This window comes from Schistocerca piceifrons, chromosome 2 (genome assembly GCF_021461385.2).
Source record: "Schistocerca piceifrons isolate TAMUIC-IGC-003096 chromosome 2, iqSchPice1.1, whole genome shotgun sequence".
Lineage (NCBI taxonomy): Eukaryota > Metazoa > Arthropoda > Insecta > Orthoptera > Acrididae > Schistocerca > Schistocerca piceifrons.
The window spans coordinates 555,477,011-555,504,337 of record NC_060139.1 but is presented as its reverse complement, the minus strand read 5'-3'; positions in this window follow the sequence as shown (position 1 = coordinate 555,504,337).

Genomic DNA, 27,327 nt, shown 5'->3' with positions numbered 1-27,327 from the left:
CTGAATGTTTTGGCACTGAGGACATTAGCGTTGAAAGCAGGTGAAAGACAGATGATACACAATCAATTTTCAACATTCTTCTGCATTTAATACTCAAAGGACAAAAGGGGAAGCTTCCACTTCAGAAAATTATTTGCACAAGACTCAGTTGCTTGAATATTAAGTTTTACTCTCTAAACCTTCATTTGACTGAAGCTTGGTTAATTTTGTATAAAAATATGTGACTATCACTAGTATTATTGTACATGATCTAGTATTATCTTAGCATAAATATTCTAGATACTGAGGGGAATACTTCAGTAGCGGAATGTGTTGATGTGCTTGGATACATCGTTAGGGAAGTTTTGTTCAGTTGTATTGGAAAGTAGTTCATAAACGTGGGTTACTGGCTGGTCCTCAGATTCAAAACACAATGCAAGAGAAAGATTTCGAGACGAAAGCATTTTAATATTAACTGACTCACAACAATAATTTCCTTGAATTTATTTTAAATGAACGCTGCTTAAAAAAAAAAAAAAAAAAAATGCGTGTGAAATCTTAATCTTATGGAACTTAACTGCTAAGGTCATCAGTCCCTAAGCTTACACACTACTTAACCTAAACTATCCTAAGGAGAAACACACACATCCATGCCCGAGGGAGGACTCGAACCTCCGCTGGGACCAGCTGCACAGCCCATGACTGCTGCAGCCCCCCCCCCCCCCCCCCCCCAACCCCAGGCCGCTCAGCTAATCCCGCGCGGCAACGCTGCTTCCTGTCCTAAACTTGTTTTAAACTTGTTTCATTACCTAATACATTAACAATTCTAAAACGTAAAAGCCTTGTATCTATTGAAATCTGACATGATCAGTAAAATCAAATGTAATATCTCATAATAACATAAGAAGCGTTTTATTCGATTATTTGAGTATTCGTCTAAAAACGAATTACTCCAAGCCAAACTGATACGTAGTTTTCGCGTTCAGAATGGAAGCTGAACTACGCGATGCACGGCATTCAAACAGGGGAACTTACTGAAAACGTTATTGCTGACGATTGTGGAAAGTATATACAGAAAGAACTGTAAATATAATGTTTTAAGCTCTGTTACATGACCGAATGTAAAAGCGATAGCCTCCACATTAATATTGGGAATTTTGCTGATATTCTGTTATTTATAAGGCTGCATATGTCATATTAATGTGGCAGGTGGCTTTGTTTCGGCTATACATGAAAACTATGACTGTCACTCCCACTTCACATGTATGAAGTGTTCACCAAATGTGGAATGGGTACACTTCCTGTTCAGTTTCTTTCTGTGTCATTTGTGCCAAATGTCAAACGAACACACACACATACAAACATGAACATCACGAGATTACCCCTACTGTCACGCCACCCACCTTTCTTCCCAATCCCAACATTCTACTCCATAGCGACGCTCTGTAGTTCCCGTGGTCATGTGCAGTGAACAAGATTATAACACGTAGTTACGCAAAAAGTTATCAAATGAGTGTGAGTCCAGAACTACTTACACCTGAGGCAATCTACATAGAATGTAATAATAATAATAATAATAATAACTAAACAATTGACCAAAAATCTTGCAAAAAAATAAAAAAATAAATTATTACAAATGAAATACAGAAAAGAGATAAAATTCTTCATTTATGCCTAAGATATAATGCACGTAAAATCTTTCCTCGAATCTCAACTTCATTCCCAACTTAAACCATACTAACCACTCGTTCTGCTCTAGCCGTAGAAAAAGTCGAGTCAGAGTGGGCATTATTCTATCTATTTTGGATTTCTGTTTTCTGAACGAGCCCAATGGTTTTGTGGAACTCGCTGCGTCTGGTGTGGCTGTTAGTTTTGTGGCGGACGGTATGAACGAAAATTATGAAGTGTAACAAATATTATTGACAAGAATTGAACCTATGTATATTAACAATATAAAGATATCAATCCCAGTTACATAAAATAACATACGCCGTAAAACAAGAACAGAAACATTTGACAAATGTATATGCAATATAGTAGGTAACAATAATGACACATAACAAGTGAAAAAATATTACTGAAGTAACATGGCAAGTACTTGACGTTTCAGCTGTTTATATTCCCTTACATCCTGTGCCTTAACAGCTGTCTGTAAGATAATTGGCTGGTAATGGTAGAGTTCATTAGTGAGTAGGAAAGGGCAGCATAGCGTTGTTGCTTCTAATACCGTAGTTCAGAGAATACTGTAATACGGCGTGACCTGATACATCGATCTCTCTTTACATTCACATGTGTCTGCTTGTATTTTGCAGATTTGAGGCTAATAGAGGTGGAATTACGTATGTTAGGGACGGCGGTTATTGCTGAAACAGCCGGCTTTCGGTTAACATTTCTTTTCACGCCATTTTAACATGTCTGTTAAAACCACTTAAAATAACTGCTTTTAAATAACTGATTTTTGGTTATTTTTTCCTATTATTTCCTGTAATAAACGCAGAAATCGAAAAAAGATAGAAAACTTTGGGCTATCTCAGTTTCGAGATACATGAAATCAAAATATTAAATTAAATAGGTAATTAAAAGAGAACTTAATACGTCCACCGTTTGCTGCTTTTCTCGAAAGGTGATAAGTGGTTGAATTACACAAAAAAACCCAAATTTTCCTATTTATTCTAATATTTTGCAACTTTGCTCTTAAATCATTTTGTAATCTGGGATCGTACACTATTTGGGCATTACGAATAGTCACTGGTAAAAGGTGAAAATTGAGATTGAAGATCCGTGTTTTTTATTGTAATTTGTCCGTTTTGAAGGGCTAGAGACAGATAAAGGCGTATCTTGTAGACACAGGCAGTAGATCAGCTACTTTCTATTTTTATTGTATGGTATGAATTGATTGTTGTTAAGTTTCTAATTTATTGCTGTTGACCTAATTCCATTCCTCTCTTATTATTTCATAGAACTGGCAGCCAAATCTCAGTGTTTCAAAGGAAAAGAAGCATCGTGCTTCACTGCTAGGTTACTTCGTAAATGTATTTCTAGACTAGGGTTGGTGCTATTATGCAATGCAACGGGTGTCCGGTGACGTCATCAAGAAACTACCGTATAGACCAGGTAGAGACAAGTTTTTCTCACTGCTCGTACACGACACACATTGTCATTTGTCATCTCAGCAGTGTTGTACCTATTGTTATGCCATGTGTTTGTTGCTCGTTTCTGTCGGCATTGTCATTAAAATTGCACTGATCGCTTTCCTCATTTTCTATAATAACGTAATATTTCTAACCAACGCTAAATTCCTACTTTAAAATTTTTGATTTAAAAACGAAAAATTTCAGCACTGCTGCTATGGATAATCGGTGCAAAGGATTTTTACTCGGTTATTAGTAAAAAATAAAAAAGACCTGCTATAACCGAGACCAAACAAATACCGAACATTACTGATTATTGAGAATTGAAGTACAGGTGGCGGCTTTAACTGGTCGTTTTTTCCCATCCCTATTCTGTGTTGCAATTGGAATGAGTCAGGCGTCTGATTCGTTTAATATACAGCGGTTTCGTTTCTTGGTGAATATCTGGAAACAGTTTGTAAACATGTAGGCCAGTGTCGTTATTGTCCCACTGCCTCTCCATCAGCCTAATTATACGTCATTTGCTCCCCACTGATATGCCGCACTTTCTAAAAGTCTCATTTCCGCAACCAGTACTACACACCTCTGGAGCTAACGATTATATCAACCGGGTAAAGTCCCAGGATACTAACATTGCTTTTGCCGGTGTTATACTAAATGCCCTTGCTAATATTAGAAGTAATTAACTGCTTACGGCTTAGGTATGCCAGCATACGTTGGTGACGAGACTAGTGGTTCTAAAATAAAGATTCTGTTTTTATACACAACACATATTCTGTTCTAATTTGTGCTTTAAACCAGGCTAACTAAAATACACTACCGGTAATTTAAAATGTTACACTGTGAAGCACCAGTACGATACTTATCAAATATTGTGGAGATGTTCATCACATGTTGTTGTTGTTGTGGTCTTCAGTCCTGAGACTGGTTTGATGCAGCTCTCCATGCTACTCTATCCTGTGCAAGCTTCTTCATCTCCCAGTACCTACTGCAACCTACATCCTTCTGAATCTGCTTAGTGTATTCATCTCTTGGTCTCCCTCTACGATTTTTACCCTCCAAGGTGCCCTCCAATGCTAAATTTGTGATCCCTTGATGCCTCAAAACATGTCCTACCAACCGATCCCTTCTTCTAGTCAAGTTGTGCCACAAACTTCTCTTCTCCCTAATCCTATTCAATACCTCCTCATTAGTTACGTGATCTACCCACATTATCTTCAGCATTCTTCTGTAGCACCACATTTCGAAAGCTTCTATTCTCTTCTTGTCCAAACTAGTTATCGTCCATGTTTCACTTCCATATATGGCTACACTCGATACAAATACTTTGAGAAACGACTTCCTGACACTTAAATCTATACTCGATGTTAACAAATTTCTCTTCTTGAGAAACGCTTTCCCTGCCATTGCCAGTATACATTTTATATCCTCTCTACTTCGACCATCATCAGTTACTTTACTCCCTAAATAGCAAAACTCATTTACTACTTTAAGTGTCTCATTTCCTAATCTAATTCCCTCGGAATCACCCGACTTAATTTGACTACATTCCATTATCCTCGTTTTGCTTTTGTTCATGTTCATCTTATATCCTCCTTTCAAGACACTGTCTATTCCGTTCAAGTTCATCACATAACGGGTATTAAATGATTTAATTTTCATTCTGATGTCCATCGTCAACATTAGTACGATGTTTAACTCCAACGAGAACGACTACACCTTGTATTAGTGATGGCATGTAATCAAACGGCCTCTGAATGTTACGTTAAGAATTTCCTTATTACACCCATGTTAATTCATGAAGAATGCTGGCTGGAGATTGGTATGATAGCACGTCCTCACACCACGTACAATTCTCTCACCATAGGTGACAAATCAGGGGACCAGGCAGGTATTACAACATTCGCCAACGCCTTTGGCAGTGTAGATCAAATGGTTCAAATGGCTCCGAGCACTATGGGACTTAGCATCTGAGGTCATCAGTCCCCTAGAACTTAGAACTACTTAAACATAACTAACCTAAGGATATCACACATCCAAGCCCGAGGCAGGATTCGAACCTGCGACCGTAGCGGTCGCGCGGTTCCAAACTGCAGCGCCTAGAACCGCTCGACCACACCGGCCGGCAGCAGTGTAGGTCTTTCATTATCCTTCTGGAATACGATATTTGGTATCCTGGTCATTAAAGATATGCTTCATACTGTCGAACATTTAGCTCCCATTTAAAAATTTTCAAAGTAGGTCTGTTGCCGTACACAGTAGCTCCCCACGCCATGATTCCAGGATCTGGAGAGATATGGGTCTCCAGACTCGCGGCTTACTGTCACATATCACTAGATTGTCTGTGATGCTCACTTCGATCAGACCAACATAGAAAGCAGAGAAAATCTCTGAACACCACAGAATGCTACTCAGTGTCTCAGGTGACTCTGGCTTTACAACCTGCTAGTCTCTGTTGCTTATGGTATGGTGTCAATGATAAACGAAAACTGGAGATTTCCATCTAACTTCCGGTAATCTATTCCCGGCGGTTTCGAGATGTCCTTGCAAGCCGGCCGCGGTGGTCTAGCGGTTCTAGGCGCTCAGTCCGGAACCGCGCGACTGCTACGGTCGCAGGTTCGAATCCTGCCTCGGGCATGGATGTGTGTGATGTCCTTAGGTTAGTTAGGTTTAAGTAGTTCTAAGTTCAAGGGGACTGATGACCACAGATGTTAAGTCCCATAGTGCTCAGAGCCATGTCCTTGCACCTCTGTCCAGATTTCAGTTGTCATCATTCGTTTCTTGACAGAGCCAGTCGAGCAATCCTATGATCTTTTGGTGGCCTAGTCCTTTCTTCCCATGGTGGTGTCCTGAGTCCATCTCGTCACAACTCGTTGTGCAGTCATTGCTCGACAACCAATTGTCTGTTGAACCAACGGCCTTTTCGATCTATCTGTATGACACTGCTCACATCTGATACCTTTGATAACCTTTCCCCTGTTTTTATTCACATTTATGTCCATTGCTTCTTTGTATTGGAAACAATCCTTCTTAACGATGAAATTTTTATCAACGTAGACCACATGCACGGAAATACAGGGGTATCTGTTTGGTAGTATTTGGTTAAGACGTTCATGCTGTAACACTTTCCATTTCAGTCGGCGTGGGATGAGTCAACAAAATCCAATTGCTATGTTATGTTGCTCCTCTATTAGGCCAATTACGAACTATGAGGGGTGGCCAATTATTGCGGCTCGTGAGCCAGGCCCCGACGCGAGTGCTGCAACACACAGCTTAGCTGCACACTCCTCCCACTGCCACAGCATAATGTCTGAGCGTGAGGAGGCCGAAACTGCGGGAATGTGCTGCGTGCAAATGGCAATGCAGTCGCACTGCAAACGACTGTGTTTTACATTTCACATTTATCAACAACGTAGATCACAATCAAAACAAATTTTTAGTATTATTTATTTCTTGCTCTCTGACAATTTTATACAAGTCTTATCTGATACAAACTGTGGGCATACGGAGATACGCGGACAATTTCACAGATTTTCCACACTTAAGAAAAATAGAATATCCGGAATGGATTGCAGACTTTGCATTTGAAGTGGACTTGTCTGCACACTGCCCACAAGAACACATTGCACAGTGAAAAACAACATTTATCAACAACATAGATCACAAACTTGTGATTTATTTTCTTTCATAATCAAAAAAGTCTTTCAGTCATGCAAGTTGATCGAAATTTTGCATCACGTCTGCGACCTCATTATGGTGACGTAGTAACTCTACATGGGGAAAACAATGTATACGTCCCGGGCAGTTTTAACATAAATGGATTTGTCATTAAAACGGGAATTACATTGCAGATCGCCTGCCGGTGTGGCCGAGCGGTTCTAGGCGGTACGGTCTGGAACCGCGCGACAGCTACAGTCGCAGGTTTGAATCCTGCCTCGGGCTTGAATGTGTGTGATATCCTTAGGTTAGTTAGGTTTACGTAGTTCTAAGTTCTGGGGTACTGATGACCTCAGACGTTCAGTCCCATAGTGCTCAGAGCCATTTGAACCATTTGAACATCGCAGATCAATCTGTCACATTTGTGCTGCCCTGGGGCACTTTCACCTGAAACGGCAAATGGCCTCGAAAACAACTCTAAAGCAGATGCAAGATTGGCAGTGTCCTCAAAACGTTTAGAAATCTATCCTTACAATTCTTTCAACCCCACAATGAATTCTTCAAACCATGCATTTTTCTTAAGCCAGTGAGGTTAGGGAAATGAGCAGTGATCTTTTTTTGGTCAGAATTTATTACTTCCACAATGCGATTATCTTTCTAAATGCATCCACATCAAATGTGAAATTAGTTGTTTTTCACTTTGCAATGTGTTCTTGTGGGCAGTGTGCAGACAAGTCCACTTCAAATGCAAAGTCTGCAATCCATTCCGGATATTCTATTTTTCTTAACTGCACTCCTTTTTCCTTCATAAATCCAACAATAGCGGTTTTTAAATCGAAAATGTTGTAGGCATGCCCCTTGACATAAGTGACGTACTTTCATGTAGTCTCTGTAGTCTTTGCTCAGTTCTATCGAAAAGCAACGTACTTCGATGTAGTCTCCGTAGTCTTTCCTCAGTTCTATCGAAAACTTTCGCAGCTTACAGTGGAATAATGCTTGCGACCTCGGAAATATTTCTGTTTCTACCACCAGTTTCTTCACGTGCACATGTGTGCAAATTTAACTCAAGTACAGAACAATGAATTCGAGTTAGCGATTGTTCTTTCATTGCCTAGTGAATCTCTAAATTCTTTCTGCATGGTATTGTAATGCCATTTCATAGTAAATTTGCAGTACCCATCTATTATTCGCGACAGACATTAAGAATTCTCATCCCTTTTTTATGTCAATCCCATTCAGTTTTAAAGGCTTCAGACGATAGATCGCCTAGAAAGCCTGTCAACGTCTTTCGTATCACAAACAAATAGTGAGGATTAAACAGCTCTGATACCGCGTTTCTGCCAAACTGAAGAGAGTGGCGTGGAACGAAAAACGCCGTACCGCAATACTAAATGAAATGTCACACTGCCCGGGTACTTCCGAGAACGACGGACCAATGTCGAGACAGATAGAGCCGCTTGGTACGTTCTGCCCGACCCTGAACTGAATGGCGCAGAGGTCGATTACATCTGCCACTAACAAGTAAGAGCAGCGTAACAATTGCCAGAGGACGCAGTGTTGCACATTCTCTCTCTCTCTCTCTGTCTCTCTCTCTCTCTCTCACACACATACACACACAGAAAAATAAAAAATGAATATAGCTATTATCCACCGCTGGCCCCTCATGTCACTCGCAGCGAGAGAGCGCAACTTGTGGCTAATGGCGTCCTAGTTTTTTCCTCCGTCGCTGCGGCTCTTTGTCCGTTGCTGTGTGGGCGCTGGAAGCTGTGGGACCAGTGCGAGGGCGTGACCGAGCAATGAGAAGGGGAAAGGGGGAACGCTGGCGCGCCGTCATAGCGCTGCGTACCTCGCTGCCATTGTCAGCCTCGGCTAGGTGGCTAGGTGGCTAGGTGGCGCGGGCATCAGTTCAGGTTTACGGTGTCGCGCTGAGCGCTGTAGGACATTCCCAGATCACATGCTCTCTGCCCTGCTTTACTTCAAAGGCGTCGTAACCACCTGAATTTGTTTTGTTGTGTGCTGTATTGCTAAGTACCACCAACGTTACACTTGTCAACAAGACCTAAGTAAATACTATACTTTTTGAATAATTAATAAAATATATCCCGAACGCTTAATCAATGCTAAAAAGCATTAAGAATGAATTTTCTCTGAGTAAATCTGTGACGTAAGAAGAAAAGGTCATAATACAAAAACAGTATTTTTTATAGTGTTCATATAAAGAATGTTCCAGAGAGTTTATACACTACTGGCCATTAAAATTGCTACACCACGAAGATGACGTGCTACAGACGCGAAATTTAACCGACTGGAAGAAGATACTGTGATATGAAAATGATTAGCTTTTCAGAGCATTCACACTCGGTTGGTGCCGGTGGCGACACCTACAACGTGCTGACATGAGGAAAGCTTCCAACCGATTTCTAATACACAAACAGCAGTTGACCGGAGTTGCCTGGTGAAACGTTGTTGTGATGCCTCGTGTAAGGAGGAGAAATGCGTACCATCACGTTTCCGACTTTGATAAAGGTCGAATTGTAGCTTATCACGATTGCGGTTTATCGTATCGCGACATTGCTGCTCGCATTGGTCGAGATCCAATGACTCTTAGCAGAATATGGAATCGGGGGGTTCAGGAGGGTAATACGGAACGCCGTGCTGGATCCTAACAGCCTCGTATCACTAGCCGAGATGACAGGCATCTTATCCACATGGCTGTAACGGACCGTGCAGCCACGTCTCGATCCCTGAGTCAAGAGATGGGGACGTTTGCAAGACAACAACCATCTGCACGAACAGTTCGACGACGCTTGCAGCAGCATGGTCTATCAGCTCGGAGACCATGGCTGCAGTTACCCTTGACGCTGAATCACAGACAGGAGCGCCTGCGATGGTGTACTCAACGACGAAGCTGGGTGCACGAATGGCAAAAAGTCATTTTTTCGAATAAATCCAGGTTCTGTTTACAGCATCATGATGGTCGCATCCGTATTTGGCGACATCGCAGTGAACGCACATTGGGAGCGTGTATTCGCCATCGCCATACTGGCGTATCGCCCGGCGTGATGGTATGGAGTGCCATTGGTTACACGTCTCGGTCACCTCTTGTTCGCATTGACGGCACTTTGAACAGTGGACGTTACATTTAAGATGTGTTACGACCCGTGGCTCTACCCTTCATTCGATCCCTGCGAAACCGTACATTTCAGCCGGATAATGCACGACCGAATGTTGCAGGTCCTATACGGGCCTTTCTGGATACAGAAAATGTTCGACTGCTGCCCTAGCCAGCACATTCACCAGATCTCTCACCACGTCTGGTCAATGGTGGCCGAGCAACTGGCTCGTCTCAATACGCCAGTCACTATTCTTGATTAACTGTGGTATCGTGTTGAAGCTGCATGGGCAGCTGTACCTGTACACGCCATCCAAGCTCTGTTTGACTCAATGCCCAGGTGTCTCAAGGCCGTTATTACGGCCAGAGGTGGTTTTTCTGGGTGCTGATTTCTCAGGATCTATGCACCCAAATTGCGTGAAAATGTAATCACATGTCAGTTATAGTATAATATATTTGTCCAATGAATACCGGTTTATCATCTGCATTTCTTCTTGGTGTAGCAATTTTAATGGCCAGTAGGGAGTATAGAAACTTTATAAAAGATGCTCTGTAAAGCAAGTTGAAGGCGGCCCCCTTAATTTGTTTCTACTGTATAGAAGCAGGAGCTGCGTTCCTTCTCTCTCTCTCTCTCTCTCTCTCTCTCTCTCTCTCTCTCTCTCGTTTGTTATTGATTGCTGTCTAATAAAATGTGTCATTATCGTATCGCTAACTTTTGGTTACATAATTACGTTTATTTAATGGCAACAGCTGTGTTTGAGTCAAGAAACCTACTTTCCTCTTACATTGATACCACATCTCAATTGATTAGGTCGCGTTTTAGAACTTTTTCAGGCAGCAGCGAAGGAAAGTTGCTGACGAATTGTTTAATGGTCACAACCGAATGCTACTTGTATTCAATCGGCATTTACTTGATCGAACTTTTATTTCAGCGTCTGTGAGATCGCTTTTGTCGATCTTTTCTATCAGTATCCGGACAATGTAATTCCACAAACTGCTAAATTTTGAGATCGGTCACTGGCCTCTAACCAATGCCGTCGGACTGATGGGAGTCTGATGCTGGATGGCGGAATGCAAATTAATTATTAAACAAATAAAAATTTTCTATGCACCATTTTACTATTTCAGAATCTTTGCGACTAGTAGACATGATTAACAATTTTATAATATTTTAATAACAGTAATATTACACTGAAGAGCCATGGAAACTGGTACACCTGCTGAACATCGTGTAGGGCCCCCGCGAGGAAGCAGAAGTGCCGCAACACGATGTGGCATGGACTCGACTAATGTCTGAAGTAGTGCTAGAGGGATTTGACACCATGAATCCTGCAGGGCTGTCCTTAAATCCGTAAGAGTACGAGGAGGTGGAGATCTCTTCTGAGTAGCACGTTGCAAGACATGCCAGACAAGCTCAATAATGTTCATATCCCGGGAGTTTGGAGGTCAGCGGAAGTATTTAAACTCATAAGAGTGTTCCTGTAGCCACTCTGCAGAAATTCTGGACATGTGTAGTGTCGCATTGTCCTGCTGGAATTGCCCAAGTCTGTCGGAATGCACAATGGACATGAATGGATGCAGGTGATCAGACTGGACGCTTACGTACGTGGCACTTGTCGGAGTCGTATCTAGACGTGTCAGGGGTTCCATATTACGCCAACTGCACACGCCCCGCACCGTTAAAGAGCCTCCACCAGCTTAAACAGTCCTCTGCTGACATGGAGGGACCATGGATTCATGAGCTTGTCTCCATACCCGTACACCCGCTCGATACAATTTGAAACGAGACTCAACCGAGCATGCAACATGTTTCCAGTCATCAACAGTCCAGTGTCGGTGTTGACGGCCCCAGGCGTGGCATAAAGCTTTGTGTCGTATAGTCGTCAAGGATACACGAATATCGATTATATTTCGTTGAATGGTTCGCACGCTGACACTTGTTGATGGTCCAGTATTGAAATCTCTAGCAATTTGCGGAAAGTTGCACTTCTGTCACGTTCAACGATTCTCTTCAGTCGTCGCTGGCCCTATTCTTGCAGGATCTTTTTCGGCCGTAGCGATTTTGATGTTTTGCCAGATTCCTTATACTCGCGGTACACTCGTGAAATCGTCGTACGGGAAAATGCCCACTTCATCGCTACCTCGGAGGTGCTGTATCTCATCGCTCGTGCGCCGGCTATAACACAACGTTCAGACTCACTTAAATCTTGATAACCTGCCATAGTAGCAGCAATACCCGATCTAACAATTGTGCCAGACACTTATTGTCTTATATAGGCGTTGCCGACCGCAGCACCGTATTCTGCCAGTTTGCATATCTCTGTTTTTGAATACGCATGCCTATGCCAGTTTCTTTGATGGTTCAGTGTATATTGGCGCAGCCATCATGTTACTCGAACAGAAAATTGTACGATGTTCATTTATGCATGCTTGTTCTACTTTTCGTGAATCAACTTTATTGTTGGAGTCAAGAGAAAATTTATGATGGCTACAGTTAACTGATGTAACGGGAATCAAACTAGACTCCAAACAGAAACACAGAAAAAAGGTATGGTTATCAACATGTTACCAGTTGCCTCTGCAGCATGTAGCTCATATAATTCATGGCCAGTCTTGGATTTTCTGCATTTTGCGTAGTTTGCAAATTAGTAATTGCGATAGGCATTGTTGTTAAGCACTATACTAAGATGGCTACTTTTGCACTGTGCTAATGCAAGATGAACACGAGTGATAGTGGATTGTTTTAGTTTGAAGAATCCATCTTGTCATTTTTGTGATACAACAATTAGTTTCTGGTGTTTGTCAAGACATTTTATTTCGTAGTGTATTTTCATTTAAAGTTATGACAAAGATGGGTAAATATGGAAACATGGATTTTGCAAATAATAGTGTTTCTGAAGAAGGTTGTACACATGGAAGAAGCCTGAAGATACTGACAAGTTTCAGATAGATTATATAATGGTAAGACAGAGATTTACTTACCAGGTTTTAAATTGTAAGACATTTCCAGGGGCAGATGTAGACTCTGACCACAATCTGTTGGTTATGAACTGTAGATTAAAACTGAAGAAACTGCAAAAAGTTGGGAATTTAAGGAGATGGGACCTGGATAAAGTGACTAAACCAGAGGTTGTACAGAGTTTCAGGGAGAGAGTAAGGGAAAAATTGACAGGAATGGGGGAAAGAAATACAGCAGAAGAAGTATGGGTAGCTTTGAGGGGTGAAGTAGTGAAGGCAGCAGAGGATCAAGTAGGTAAAAAGACTTGGGTAACAGAAGAAATATTGAATTTAATTGATGAAAGGAGAAAATATAAAAACGTAGTAAATGAAACAGGCAAAAAGAAATACAAACGTCTCAAAAATGAGATCGACAGGAAGTGCCAAATAGTTAAGCAGGGATGGCTAGGGGACAAATGTAAGGATGTAGAGGCTTATCTCACTAGGGGTAAGATAGATATTGCCTACAGAAAAAATAAAGAGACCTTTGGAGGAAAGAGGACCACTTGTATGAATATCAAGAGCTCAGATGGAAACCCAGTCTAAGCAAAGAAGGGAAAGCAGAAAGGTGGAAGGAATATATAGAGGGTCTATACAAGGGCGATGTACTTGAGGACAATATTATGGAAATGGAAAAGGATGTAGATGAAGATGAAATGGGAGATATGATACTGCGTGAAGAGTTTGACAGAGCACTGCAAAGACCTGAGTCGGAACAAGGCCCCGGGTGTAGACAACATTCCATTAGAACTACTGATAGCCTTGGGAGAACAAGTCCTGACAAAACTCTACCATCTGGTGAGCAAGCTGTATGAGACAGGCGAAATACCCGAAGACTTAAAGAAGAATATAATAATTCCAATCCCAAAGAAATCAGATGTTGCCGGCCGGTGTGGCCGAGCGGTTCTAGGTGCTTCAGTCTGGAACCGCGCGACCGCTACGGTCACAGGTTCGAATCCTGCCTCGGGCATGGATGTGTGTGATGTCCTTAGGTTAGTTAGGTTTAAGTAGTTCTGTCCTAGGGGACTGATGACTGAGACTGATGATATGAAAATTACCGAACTATCAGTTTAATAAGTGACAGCTGCAAAATACTGATGCGAATTCTTTACAGACGAATGTAAAACTAGTAGAAGCCGACCTCGAAGAAGATCAGTTTGGATTCCGTAGAAATATTGGAACACGTGAGGCAATACTGACCCTACGACTTATCTTAGTAGCTAGATTAAGGAAAAGCAAACCTACGTTTCTAGCATTTGTAGAATTGGAGAAAGCTTTTGACAATGTTGACTGGAATACTCTCTTTCATATTCTGAAGGTGGCAGGCATAAAATACAGGGAGCGAAAGGCTATTTACAATTTGTACAGAAACCAGATGGCAGTTGTAAGAGTCGAGGAGCATGAAAGGGAAGCAGTGGTTGGGAAGGGAGTGAGACATAGCTGTAGCGTCTCCCCGATGTTATTCAATCTGTATATTGAGCAAGCAGTGAAGGAAACAAAAGAAAAATCCGTGGAGAAGAAACAAAAACTTTGAGGTTCGCCGATGACATTGTAATTCTATCAGAGACAGCAAAGGACTTGGAAGAGCAGTTGAACGGAATGGATAGTGTCTTGAAAGGAGGATATAAGATGAACATCAACAAAAGCAAAATGAGGATAATGGAATGTAGTCGAATTAAATCAGGTGAGGCTGAGGGAATTAGATTAGGAAATGAGACAAAGTAGTAGATGAGTTTTGCTATTTGGGGAGCAAAATAGCTGATGATGGTCGAAAGAGAGGATGTAAAATGTAGACTAGCAATGGCAAGGAAAGCGTTTCTGAAGAAGAGAAATTTGTTAACATCGAGTATAGATTTAAGTGTCTGGAAGTCGTTTCTGAAAGTATTTGTTTGGTGTGTAGCCATGTATGGAAATGAAACATGGACGATAAATCGTTTGGACAAGAAGAGAATAGACGTTTTCGAAATGTGGTGCTACAGAAGAATGCTGGAGATTAGATGGATAGATCACATAACTAATGAGGAGGTATTGAATAGGATTGGGGAGAAGAGGAGTTTGTGGCACTACGTGACTAGAAGAAGGGGTCGGTTGGTAGAACACATTCTGAGGCAACAAGGGATCACCAATTTAATATTGGAGGGCAGCGTGGAGGGTAAAAATCGTAGAGGGAGACCAAGAGATGAATACACTAAGAAGATTCAGAAGGATGTAGGTTTCAGTAGGTACTGGGAGATGAAGAAGCTTGCACAGGATAGAGTAGCATGGAGAGCTGCATCAAACGTCTTAGGACTGAAGACCACAACAACAACAACAGTGATTCTGAAAATAACTTTGATGTCGGTAGCAATAGCACCGGTCTCACGATGCGAGGGCAGAATCCGATGCTCAGAATGTGGAGGCAGAAGCTAATACGCAGGCACAAGTAATCGTCTGCTGTACTAGATCTCTTTTCTGTGTTATTCAATAAAATTGCTGAGATAACTAACGCACACGATGATTAACGTACACGATGAAGCGCTTGCTTCACGCATATACAACACTTCTTCTGAAAGGGTGAACCAAATGGCTTTACAAATCTCTACGCATGTCAATACTATTCTTGCTGAGAGATATATAACGTGGACATCTCAAATAAATATTATAATACCCTCACAGAATATGACAAACAGTTGGTCATTTCCATTCAGGTAAATGAGGATCTAGTAAAAAAATTAAATACTGATTTAGGAACAATAGCATCCGAAATTACTAGCTTAAAGGAGGCGTATAAGGATTTACGAGAAACAGTTTCTCGTAAATCCGGTTTCCAAATTAGCAAAAGATATGAAAACAATACAGTCAGCACAGAAGGCAATGAAAGGTATGCTGCATGAATTAGTACAACGTGTCGACAGCCTATCTGCAGAACCAGAAGAAGTGTTGAAAACAAGCATAGATGAGCGAGGTGAAAAATTAATTACCGAATTCACCAAGGGGCTTGAGAAGAGAAGAGACAAAATGCTCACGGATAAAATATATTCCAAGTGGAAAGGCGCAATAAGAAGCGCTTGGAGCACGGCGATGGCCGAATTCGGTACGGCAAAACCAACACTCTGCTCTGAAATAGACCACATAAAGCACATCATACATCACGACCTTCCACAATGGCGAGACGAAGTTTCGTCACGGGTGAAAGAAGTGCGCCGTGCGGTGGAGAGAATGCCACAGCCGTCACGCGAAGCACCGATCATCGATACGCAAATGCAGGATGCACACAATGCAGGTCCACAAAGCCCAGGGCCATACTTTGAAGGATATCAGCCTGTACACCACGCATCGCGTGATGAGATAGGGGAGGTGGAACCTTAACAGAGATCTTTCACGAGGAAAGCCTGTTAAAACACCGACAATTTCAGAACCTTATCCCAGACAAAAGACAAGTCCACACCGTAGTTTTTATACGTTCATTCCGCAACGTATTGCTCAGGTCATGGAATGAGAGGCACAGAATACAATTCGTTGACTCACATATCCTACGAGACGGTGCCTTATGGGCTGCCGATACCGCAGAGAAATGGTTCAAATGGCTCTGAGCACTATGGGACTTAACATCTATGGTCATCAGTCCCCTAGAACTTAGAAATACTTAAACCCAACTAACCTAAGGACATCACACAACACCCAGTCATCACGAGGCAGAGAAAATCCCTGACCCCACCGGGAATCGAACCCGGGAACCCGGGCGTGGGAAGCGAGAACGCTACCGCACGACCACGAGCTGGATACCGCAGAGAACTATACACATTACGAACAGTTCGAAAAGGTTTTTCTTGCTAAGTGCTAGTCAGCGGGCATAGAAGAACGCCTTAGAAAATAGGTCCTCAGCCCAGAAATTTATAACCCAAAGCAGGGTGGACTGATGAAGTATTTCGGAAGATGCATTAATTTAACGATACGCTGGGACGAGCCGATCACCCACAAAGATGTATTACGCATCTTGAAGGCAAAGTTGCGTATGTACATAAGGGAGAAGTTAATAACAGTCCCAGATTTTGAATTTGAGCACTTTTTGTCAGTGCGCGGTACCGTAGACCTAATAGAAGAAAATTCAAAAAGTAGCACTGGCAACAATGGCTCGCTGTCCACAAATAAGAATGGACACGGCCGCAAGAAGAGCGGCATGCAGCAAACTGGACACGCATCAAAATAATCTAAACGGAAACCGAGAAAACAATAAGAATCAAGAGGACAATAATCTTTGGTCACAAAATAATCAACGGGAAGGTATGCCTTTAAACCAAAACAGGAATAATTAAAATCAGGACATCCAGATAGTCGAGGTGGTTGAAGCACCAAACAACGTCAGGGGATTCAAAATAAACGCGACTGTATCGAGATCTCTGATGCCAGTCGTGGATGGAATGGAAGCAATCATTTGAATGTGCAGATAAACATGCTCCGGTATAACGATGAGACTGACATCCATCAAGAGTTATTTAACGAGGTAGACAATAACATTGAACATCCCTCAGATTACGTGCCGCTGTTCAAGCAGTTGTGGGAGATATTCCCAAAACACTGATTTTACATGCCGGTGCAAGCATAAACGTGATAGAACCTAATTTCTTTAAGAAAATAACACAATTGAAAACTTTCACAGTTAAGAACTGCGTGGTATCTGATGCTATTGGTGTTAGAGACCACACTGTTACGTTACAGACACGGATAGGTGTAGAATTCCAGAACAGAGCGGGTCGATGCACATTTCTTGTTGTGAAAAATTTAACCATGACCTGTCTTGTACACATGGAATTCATGTGGGAACAGGACGATCTACCACATGGGAAATATCATATAAAGTTAGGAGCTGAAGAGTTTGTTTTGAATCTGTTAAAGACAAAAGTGTAACACAGCGGACTGTGCTAATGGATACAAGTTAAAATTATTAAAAATAGAATGCTGTGGGTGCAAGACCATTCACAGTACACGAAGCTTGCACCTGAACTAAAGAAAAGTGGGCAAAACGAAATATATTGTTTGCTCATACGATGCAAATCTGATGAGGTGGGAACCTTATTGGACGAACAGAAAACGGAATTATGTATGTTACTGGGGAAATATGTCCAGGTATTTTCATTAAAGCCTGGCATGATTATGGATTATCTTTACCAGATGGAAGTCATACCGCATAAAACTTACTGGAAGCAACATATTCTGTTTCGTGGTCCAAAAGGGAGGCTGTCAAACAGTATCTCCAGAAAATGATACAGTGGCGTATTATAGGGCCTTCTTTTTTGCTATACAGCAAAGCATTATTAGTTGTGAGCAAGGCAGGTTCTTGATGCCCAATCTCCCAACAAAACAATTGTTCTGGTAAGAACCAGGTCAGAAGTTTTAGAGGAGCAGCTGCAGAAATTCCACGGAGTTCGATATCTATCATCAATAGACCTTCGCTTCTTGTACTGGCAAGTGACGCTTTCAGAAGATTCGCAAAAGTACACCGGTTTTATCTTCGTCGGAAGAGCATATCAATTTCGAATGTTTCCCTTCGGTCTGAATGTCAGTCTCAGAGTATTTATTTCAGCACTAGATACAGTTTTAGGAGCCGAACAGTTGGAACATGTTACAATATATGTGGACGATTTGCTAATCGCAACAGCTATCTTGCAGGAACACCTGTGTTTGTTAGAGAGGATGATCAATAAGTTTTCTGAGTATGGAAATATCACCAGCTTGGACACGTCTGAATTCACAAGGAATCAGATTCCTTGGGCCCATCATTTCTCTGTCAGAAATTTTGCCTGACCCCAAAAGGATCAGGGCCATAGAAAATTTTTCTCCTTCAACTAAGAAGCAATAAACGAGGTTTCTAGGCCTCACTTCTTTCTTCAGGAAGTTCATGCCCGATTAGTATGTGAACCATCCAGATTTTCTGAACTTACTGAGAAAGAATGTGGTACAGCACTGGTCTGGTGAATGTCAGGAGGCATTCAACAGAATTAAACAGGCACTGGTAAAATCGAATATTTTGCACCATCCAAACATGCAGAAGGATTTCTGCATCATGACAGACACATTGTGCTGTGGGCTGGCAGCATCACTGTTTCAGGAAGACGACATCGAGGGTAAACATGAAATTAAGGTGAATAGTTTCGCAAGCTGTGTGCTCACAGAATATGAGAGATCGCATTCAACAACAAAATTGGAGACATTAGCCGCAATTTGGTCCTTTAAAAAGTTCAACTGTTATATTCATGGTATTAAAATGTATTGTGATCATCAAGCCTTGAGCTTTCTGCTGACATGTAAGTTGCTACACCAGCGACTAGCCAGATGGACTGTCCTATTACAGGAGGCCCCTATTAGTGGCAAGGACAATGTGGAGGTGGATGCTCTATCCAAGTTTCTGTAGGGTCTGCCATGGAATTCGAATCTTATAGAAGACATTTCAAGGTACTTTTAATGAAAGACGCACTCCATAAACAGTATTATCTAGAAGTGTGAAGAAATATAGATACACTACAGGATGCGGATATAAAATGGACAAAAGTAAAGCACACACTCAGAGAACAGCCTAATCATAAATTGTCACAGTAATACCAAGTGCGCAATAACGTACTGCTTTACTGGGAAAGAAACCAACCTTATATCTTGTGTGTAGGCATTCCAGACAGATTTAAGGAACATGTTACATGGCGCACACATTTAACATGAGGACACTATGAGGTCGAGAAATGCTAACGAAAGATCGCACAGTACTGTTACATTCCAAATTTGCACTGGTGCATGCATCGTTTATTACGCACATATACTGAGTGCCAGAAAAGAAAACCATCTAATATTTATAGAAAAGTAGCTCTGCATCCTATACTGACTCACAAACAAGAGGCCGACCGGAGTGGCCGTGCGGTTCTACGCGCTTCAGTCTGGAACCGCGTGACCGCTACGGTCGCAGGTTCGAATCCTGCCTCGGGCATGGATGTGTCTGATGTCCTTACGTTAGTTTGGTTTAAGTAGTTCTAAGTTCTAGGGGACTTATGGCTACAGATGTTAAGTCCCATAGTGCTCAGAGCCATTTGAACCATTTTTGAACCACAAACAAGGAAGAGGTGGTCACCTTGTACGACATACTTTCAAAATATATGCGATTGTATGCCGCTAAGTCCGCCAGAGCAACACCCACAGTCAAACGGATCAAGGAATATTATACTCTGACATTTGGAGAACTGGATATCATATTATCTGCTTTAATAGAATGTATGTACCTCACAAGCAAACCAAATGGGTTGAATTCGTTATGCCATTTGAGCAAGTGGAAAACAATCTGCCGCATACGTCCATATGGCAAACACCAGCATCGCTCATGTTTGATATACCTGGGAGAAATGAATGGGTGAATACTTTTCTCCAGTTTACAGAGAGTAAACTGACTTGTGAAGAAGGAACTAGGCAAGCTTTGGTTGGTCGTAGTTCAGCAGCCACTTTGAGAAAAACAGCTTATTATAAGAAACTGGGAAAGATGAAGGATTTCAAAATTGGAGACAAGATTTTGTTGAGAACACACCTTAAATCATCTCTTTTATTAAGAAAGAACAAGAAATGACAACTAATGTACACTGGCCCACATAAGATTATCTGAATACCTCATGAAGGAAGTTATGTGTTGGCCTGTCCTGAATCACTAAAAGTTAAAGGACTTTATTACCAAAAGGATTTGAAGAAATATGTTCAATAATGGTGTTTGCTCATATGTCAAAATACGTATGTGGGAACTTAAATAGTCGCAACACTCCAGTGGAGACACTATGCAATGGAATCTCCTACTGTCGCTGTTAGAACACGTTGTTGACGTACCTGCCCTAACTCCGAGCAAATGGACTCGCCCGTCCCACGTTACTGGCATGTGCACAATCGAGGGCTACACAGTCACTTGTGAGCGAGCGGTCTCGCTATGTTTTCGAAACAAGAGGTGGTTCAAGATTGAATGTAGACAGAGGTCGTACAGCACGACAGTGTTAGCAAGGTTTTCAAGAGGCGTGCGGGGAATCGGCATTGCCATACAGAACAGTGGCACGTTGGGTAAAAGCCTTCAACGAAGGTCGGCAAACTGTGGCAGACATGCATCGGGCAGGTCGTCCTGGCGTCTTTGAAGAAGTGCATGCTGTTGCCGCGTTAGTGGACAATGATTGACGCCATACGATTCGTGAGCTCGCCCACGAAACCGGATTAGAGCATACAACTGTGCTTCGCATCCTGAAGGAAAGCCTGGGCATGCGAAAAATTGCATCACGATGAGCTCTGCATGACTTGACGGAAATGCAGAAGTGGATGCGTTACTACGCTGATCAGACGCACTTGGAGCACTATGAGCGCGAAGGAGAGGCTTTCTTACGACGTAACGTAACACTGGAGGAGACATTGGCCACATCGTACGAGCCAAAACTGAAACGCGAATGCAACGAATGGCGTCATTATGGACCACCGTGGAAGTCGAAAGTGCGTCAGAGCCCCAGTATGGTGAAAGTTATGGTGATTCTCGTGTACGACTGTAATGGTGTTATCCTAACACATTACGTTTCTCCACGGCAGACCGTCAATGCACAGTATTACTGTTCGTTTTTGGAGCATCAACTGCGACCAGCTTTGCGAAAGAAGCGGCGATACTTTCTGCGCAACCCACCCATCATTTTGCACGACAATGCGAGGGCGCATACAGCGCAATCTGCTCTGTTCGGTCGATGGAACTGGGAAGTACTGTACCATCCACCATACGCCTCGGACTTAAGCCCTTGTAACTTTGATTTGATTCCGAAGATGAAGGAACCACTTCGTGGCATTCGCTTCATAACTGTTCCAGAGATTCGACAGACGGTAGACCGCTCCATTCGCACCATCAACAGAAGAGGCTCTGCTAACGGCATACTACGCCTCCCACATCGCTGGCGACGGGCTCTACACAACGCTGGTGACTACTTTGAAGGACAGTAACAGGTGCAAACATGTCATTCTTTTGTATCGGTTGTGAATAAATAGTTGCCACTATTTAAGTTCCAACACTCGTATTTTATATTTTATATTTTATCTACTACTTTGTATTGTGAATGTATGCACTGTTTTGAAGTTTTATGCTGAACCTGTCATACTATGAAAGTCTACTGCACAATGAAGAAAGCGTACGAGAAATAATGGACACAAACATTACCACAAACATTATATTCTTTCTGTGTGTTTTCATGAAAGTATGTTTATGTTTTCAAAAGTGAGTCTATGTAATGGGAAAGTATCTCACTACAGCACTAGAACTGTGAAATACGAAAATGAGAACTAAATATTTTGTCAGTGAAAAGATGATTTGCAGCATTAGTTATATGTACTCTAGAATTTTGACAAGTTTATCCTGAAAGATAGTTCCGTATATATCATTTAAAGTAAGGATAAGAACAAATTATGAAAAAAAAACAAATGCGATCTAAAGTTATGTTTTTATAATTTGTTGTAAGTTCCAACACTCGTATTTTATATTTTATATTTTATCTACTACTTTGTATTGTGAATGTATGCACTGTTTTGAAGTTTTATCCTGAACCTGTCATACTATGAAAGTCTACTGCACAATGAAGAAAGTGTACGAGAAATAATGGACACAAACATTACCACAAACCTGTGTGTTTTCATGAAAGTATGTTTATGTTTTCAAAAGTGAGTCTATGTAATGGGAAAGTATCTCACTACAGCACTAGAACTGTGAAATACGAAAATGAGAACTAAATATTTTGTCAGTGAAAAGATGATTTGCAGCATTAGTTATATGTACTCTAGAATTTTGACAAGTTTATCCTGAAAGATAGTTCCGTATATATCATTTAAAGTAAGGATAAGAACAAATTATGAAAAAAAAACAAATGCGATCTAAAGTTATGTTTTTATAATTTGTTGTAAGTTCCAACACTCGTATTTTATATTTTATATTTTATCTACTACTTTGTATTGTGAATGTATGCACTGTTTTGAAGTTTTATCCTGAACCTGTCATACTATGAAAGTCTACTGCACAATGAAGAAAGTGTACGAGAAATAATGGACACAAACATTACCACAAACCTGTGTGTTTTCATGAAAGTATGTTTATGTTTTCAAAAGTGAGTCTATGTAATGGGAAAGTATCTCACTACAGCACTAGAACTGTGAAATACGAAAATGAGAACTAAATATTTTGTCAGTGAAAAGATGATTTGTAGCATTATTTATATGTACTCTAGAATTTTGACAAGTTTATCCTGAAAGATAGTTCCGTATATATCATTTAAAGTATGGATAAGAACAAATTATGAAAAAAAAACAAATGCGATCTAAAGTTATGTTTTTATAATTTGTTGACTAGTACAAATACAGACAGATGATCTGTTACTTGCAACTAAGTGTATACAGAGAAAAAGACAGTAATGTTCAGTATAAATAGACACCTTATTGTAAAAATTGTTTCAAGTTTAATTTCTATGGCATAAATATGTGAAACACTTATACGCTGAATACTACCAAGTAAAGAACAATTACTGGTAGCGAACTGTATGTAAATCGAATGCGTTCTCTGTTCACACTTGTGTCATATAGAATGACACTAAATTGAACTGATCATTTATTGAAAGGAAGATTTACAGGCCATTCAGTAACTATACTCAGAATGTAAAAAGTAATATGCAAGCAGCATGAAAGACAGCATTTCTAATTGATACGTCAAGCAGAAACCAGAACAAGGTACTACTGGACTGGTATTTCATTTTGTATGTTAATAATGTGTATGCTAATCTCTTACTTATCTATTTGATATAAGTTGATATGTATTCTATTTTGAAATATAGACTTGCTATGTGAAGATAAACTGAGACAATTTAACTAGCATGATCCGTTATATGTCAAATAATTTGAGGCCATGAGTCTTCTGAGTTTATGAGAAGCAGGTGTTTAGATTTTTGCCACATCTGATGTTGGAGGCAAGTGTTAATTTCATGATTGCAGTCTGTGTCGATTGGATGTAGAATACTCTCTGCACTTTGGTGATCCGTACCTAGAGTAGCATTATTTCATGGGTACATGGTAACGTGACGATAACCTAGGCAATGGTACTCAATCCGTGGAACATAAAAAGAGGAAAGTAGAGAATTTCGTGAACATCAGACCACGAGGAAAGCATTGTGACAAACACGGCTAACATCTCAAAAAGACACGAGTGACACATTAATAATGTAAATCACACCGCTTGTAAGAAAGACAAATGTAAAAACTCTGTTAATTAATTTGCACAAAAAGTGTATGCGATCCAGGGAAGAAACAGACTTGTGTGGGGAAGAAAAAAGATACTCATTTCTTTGTGAGTGTTTTTGTAAGTGAAGATTGCGACGTGAACTGGCGGACAATGGTCGCAATAGGACACTCGAGTGTGTGACATCGTGAATCCAAAATTCATAAAGTAAGTAAGTGTTACGTTAAGTGAACAGTTTGTTTGTCAAACTCACCGTTGTGAACTGCATGGCAGCCAACATAGTGAGAAGTCCCTGGCACAGAACTTGTCTTCGATGCGCGTACACACGTTGATACATGCATCCGCACACAAAAGTGACTTAGTGAACTTATAAAAGGTATAATTGCACTGTCGAGGTAATGGACAAGCAAAAAGCGCCTCGTCAATCAACAAACACCACGTGGAAACGTGATTAATTGTCGCCCCACACAAACTTTGCAATTTCACCGAAGAGTGAAAGGAACTGGTACAGCTGCATAATATCGTGTAGGGTCCCCGCGAGCACACAGAAGCGCCGCAACACGACGTGGCATTGACTCGACTAATATCTGAAGTCTTTTTTGATCCATTATGGACCATGGGACAACGGCTGGCATGTATTTCTTGATGCAATAATTTACCAACAGCCGTATGTATTGCAGAAATTTATTTTATGAACTTCTTATGTGCTATCAGTTTCGGCATTACATTGATGTCATTTTCAAGCCCCACACGTCATATTCATAAAATCGCTATACACGGAAGAAGCCATATAACTGGATCCGTGAATCAAATCGTTACGCAACAGCTCTTGGTGGCCAAGTGACACAGACTGGGGCGGTTAGCAAACATCGATGTTGCATAACAGCACATTTGTCGTTTCTTAATTTATAGAACATGCCATGAACGTCACTGTACGACACAGGACTTTTAGAAGCAAACATACTAAGTGTACACAGAGCTTCACCGTCAATCTCTTAAAATAACAGACTATATGAGCTACATGCCGACTGCGACGGCAGTTACTTCATCTATCAGCATACAAACCGTAAAATGACTGATATTTTGTGCACACATGGATGCGTTGGTAGAAATGGCGTGTCTGTTGTACCACTGTGTACAGAAAGGTTTTCGAACAAATATATACTGCGCCATTCGACGTTCAAGGCAGCAGATGAAACACTACGACAGACTGCAAAGTTTCAGGTAAGTACGGCATTGCAGAATGAATAATCACACTGCAGCAGTGTGTGGGCCGATCTGAAACTTTTTGGTAGTTTAAAACTGTGTGCCGCACCGGGATTCGAAGCAGGGACCCCTGCCTATTCAAGTGCTCTACCGCCATTTTTCTTTTTTCTGTCTTGTTTTCCCACCCCATAAAATTTGTACGAGCTGTTGAAAATTAAAATTTGTTCCTTATTTCAAAAGTTTCCAGTGCTATACTATGTACACGGCGCAGCAGAATTAAAGGATTGCTTATCGGAAACACTGTAATTCCCACCCATTGCAAACGCTTATTTGAATTTGGCTCAAAGGTGCGTACAACTTTCCTCTGTAATGGTACGAAAGCGTGGCGCCCTGCGACGTCACCCTTGTGTTCGACGAGGCTTCAAACAGCAAGGTGTCGACTCTCGCACAAAAAAGGTCAACCTCCGAAGATTGTGTGACGTATAAGGTGGGTTAATGATGTCGCGTTGGCACCAAAATTCACCGCAATTCTGCCAAATGCCACCGCTGAGGTACCACGCGATCAGAAACTAGTCACACTTGCTCTTACCCACATTTCATCCCTTCTTTTGACGCCTCTGCAACGCAGGTCAGAACCGCGACACCTACAGTTGAAATCACGCAGTTTTCCTGTAATGGCCGAATAAAATATCCCAGACACACAGCCGCTCAGAATCGGTTTGAAAAAGCCTCAGGGGTGGGATAAAGGACGTCAAGGAAACCACCCCTTTACCTGTGGCATCGATTCCCACACATATCGCGGTCGAAAACGGCAGTTCGTAGTGCCATGAGCAACGTCGAGATGTTCTTCACAGACTTTAACACTACAGACACGCTCTGGCATGTCGAACCATGCCCTAAGGGCATTGCGGGGCTGCGTCCCTACACGACATGGTCACACCTGTTTGGAGCGCAGCGCTCTCGTGTACGGGTTAGAACCCTTTTGATCGCTCAAAACGAATCGATGAAATTTCAACGTGATCCATAGCAGCTATGAGTGCTTATGCCTTCTGAGACCTTTTTTTCCCTCCTGTGGCGTGATCACATGGGGATGAAACTTTGCTTGAATGAAAGGCAAAGGATCACCCTGAAACAAGCCCTTCTCCCCCCCCCCCCCCCCTCCCCCAGTTTGGCAAAACACTCGGTAGCACTCACTAACCTTCATTGTGAATTTTAAAAATGTACCTGCAAAGACCTACTATCGAGCACAGGAGCAGTAATACAACAGCAGCATAGCCTGCCTCCAGGTGTCTGGTACTCTCGTCACTGGTTCTGTCTGTGCGGGTGCAGTTTTAAAATTCTCAATAAAGGTGGGTGGGTGTCGCCGAGGATTTTGCCGAACTGGGGGCCCTAAGAGGGACTCTTTGACGCTTTATTCACGCACGTCTCAATGTCGTATCCCTCTGTGATCACGCCATAGGATGACACAAAATAAGAGCGCTGAAAAAGCGTAAGCACTCTTAGCTGCTTAGGATCAAGCTTAAATTTCGTCGATTGGCTTTGAACGGGCCCTAGTGATGATAAATGTTATTATCTTTACTTACAGAAAAGTATTATATTCTCAACAAACTTCAAACTGTGAGCTACACTCTTAACTTTTGTCTATGAAATTAGTGAATTTAATCATGGAACTTTTGTTGACTATGTCTGGAGTCACCTTCAGAACTCAAATTAATAATCAAATAAATTAATTTAATAAGACTATCTTTAATAGCTGGTTTACTCATGCATTACCAAAGAAGAAAATACAAACGGTGAATAGTTGAGGGAATATGGACGAGAACAGTCCATAAAAATAATTACAAATCTTTATTACTCCTTTTGTACTTACAACGAGCCAATAAATCTTACAAAAACAAATGACAAACACAAATAAGAAGAAAGGGATGGTGCTTGATTGGCAAAGCATTTATTGGGGTGGAAACTATAAATTTTACGCTGAATTAATCCCTCTTACAACGCAATCT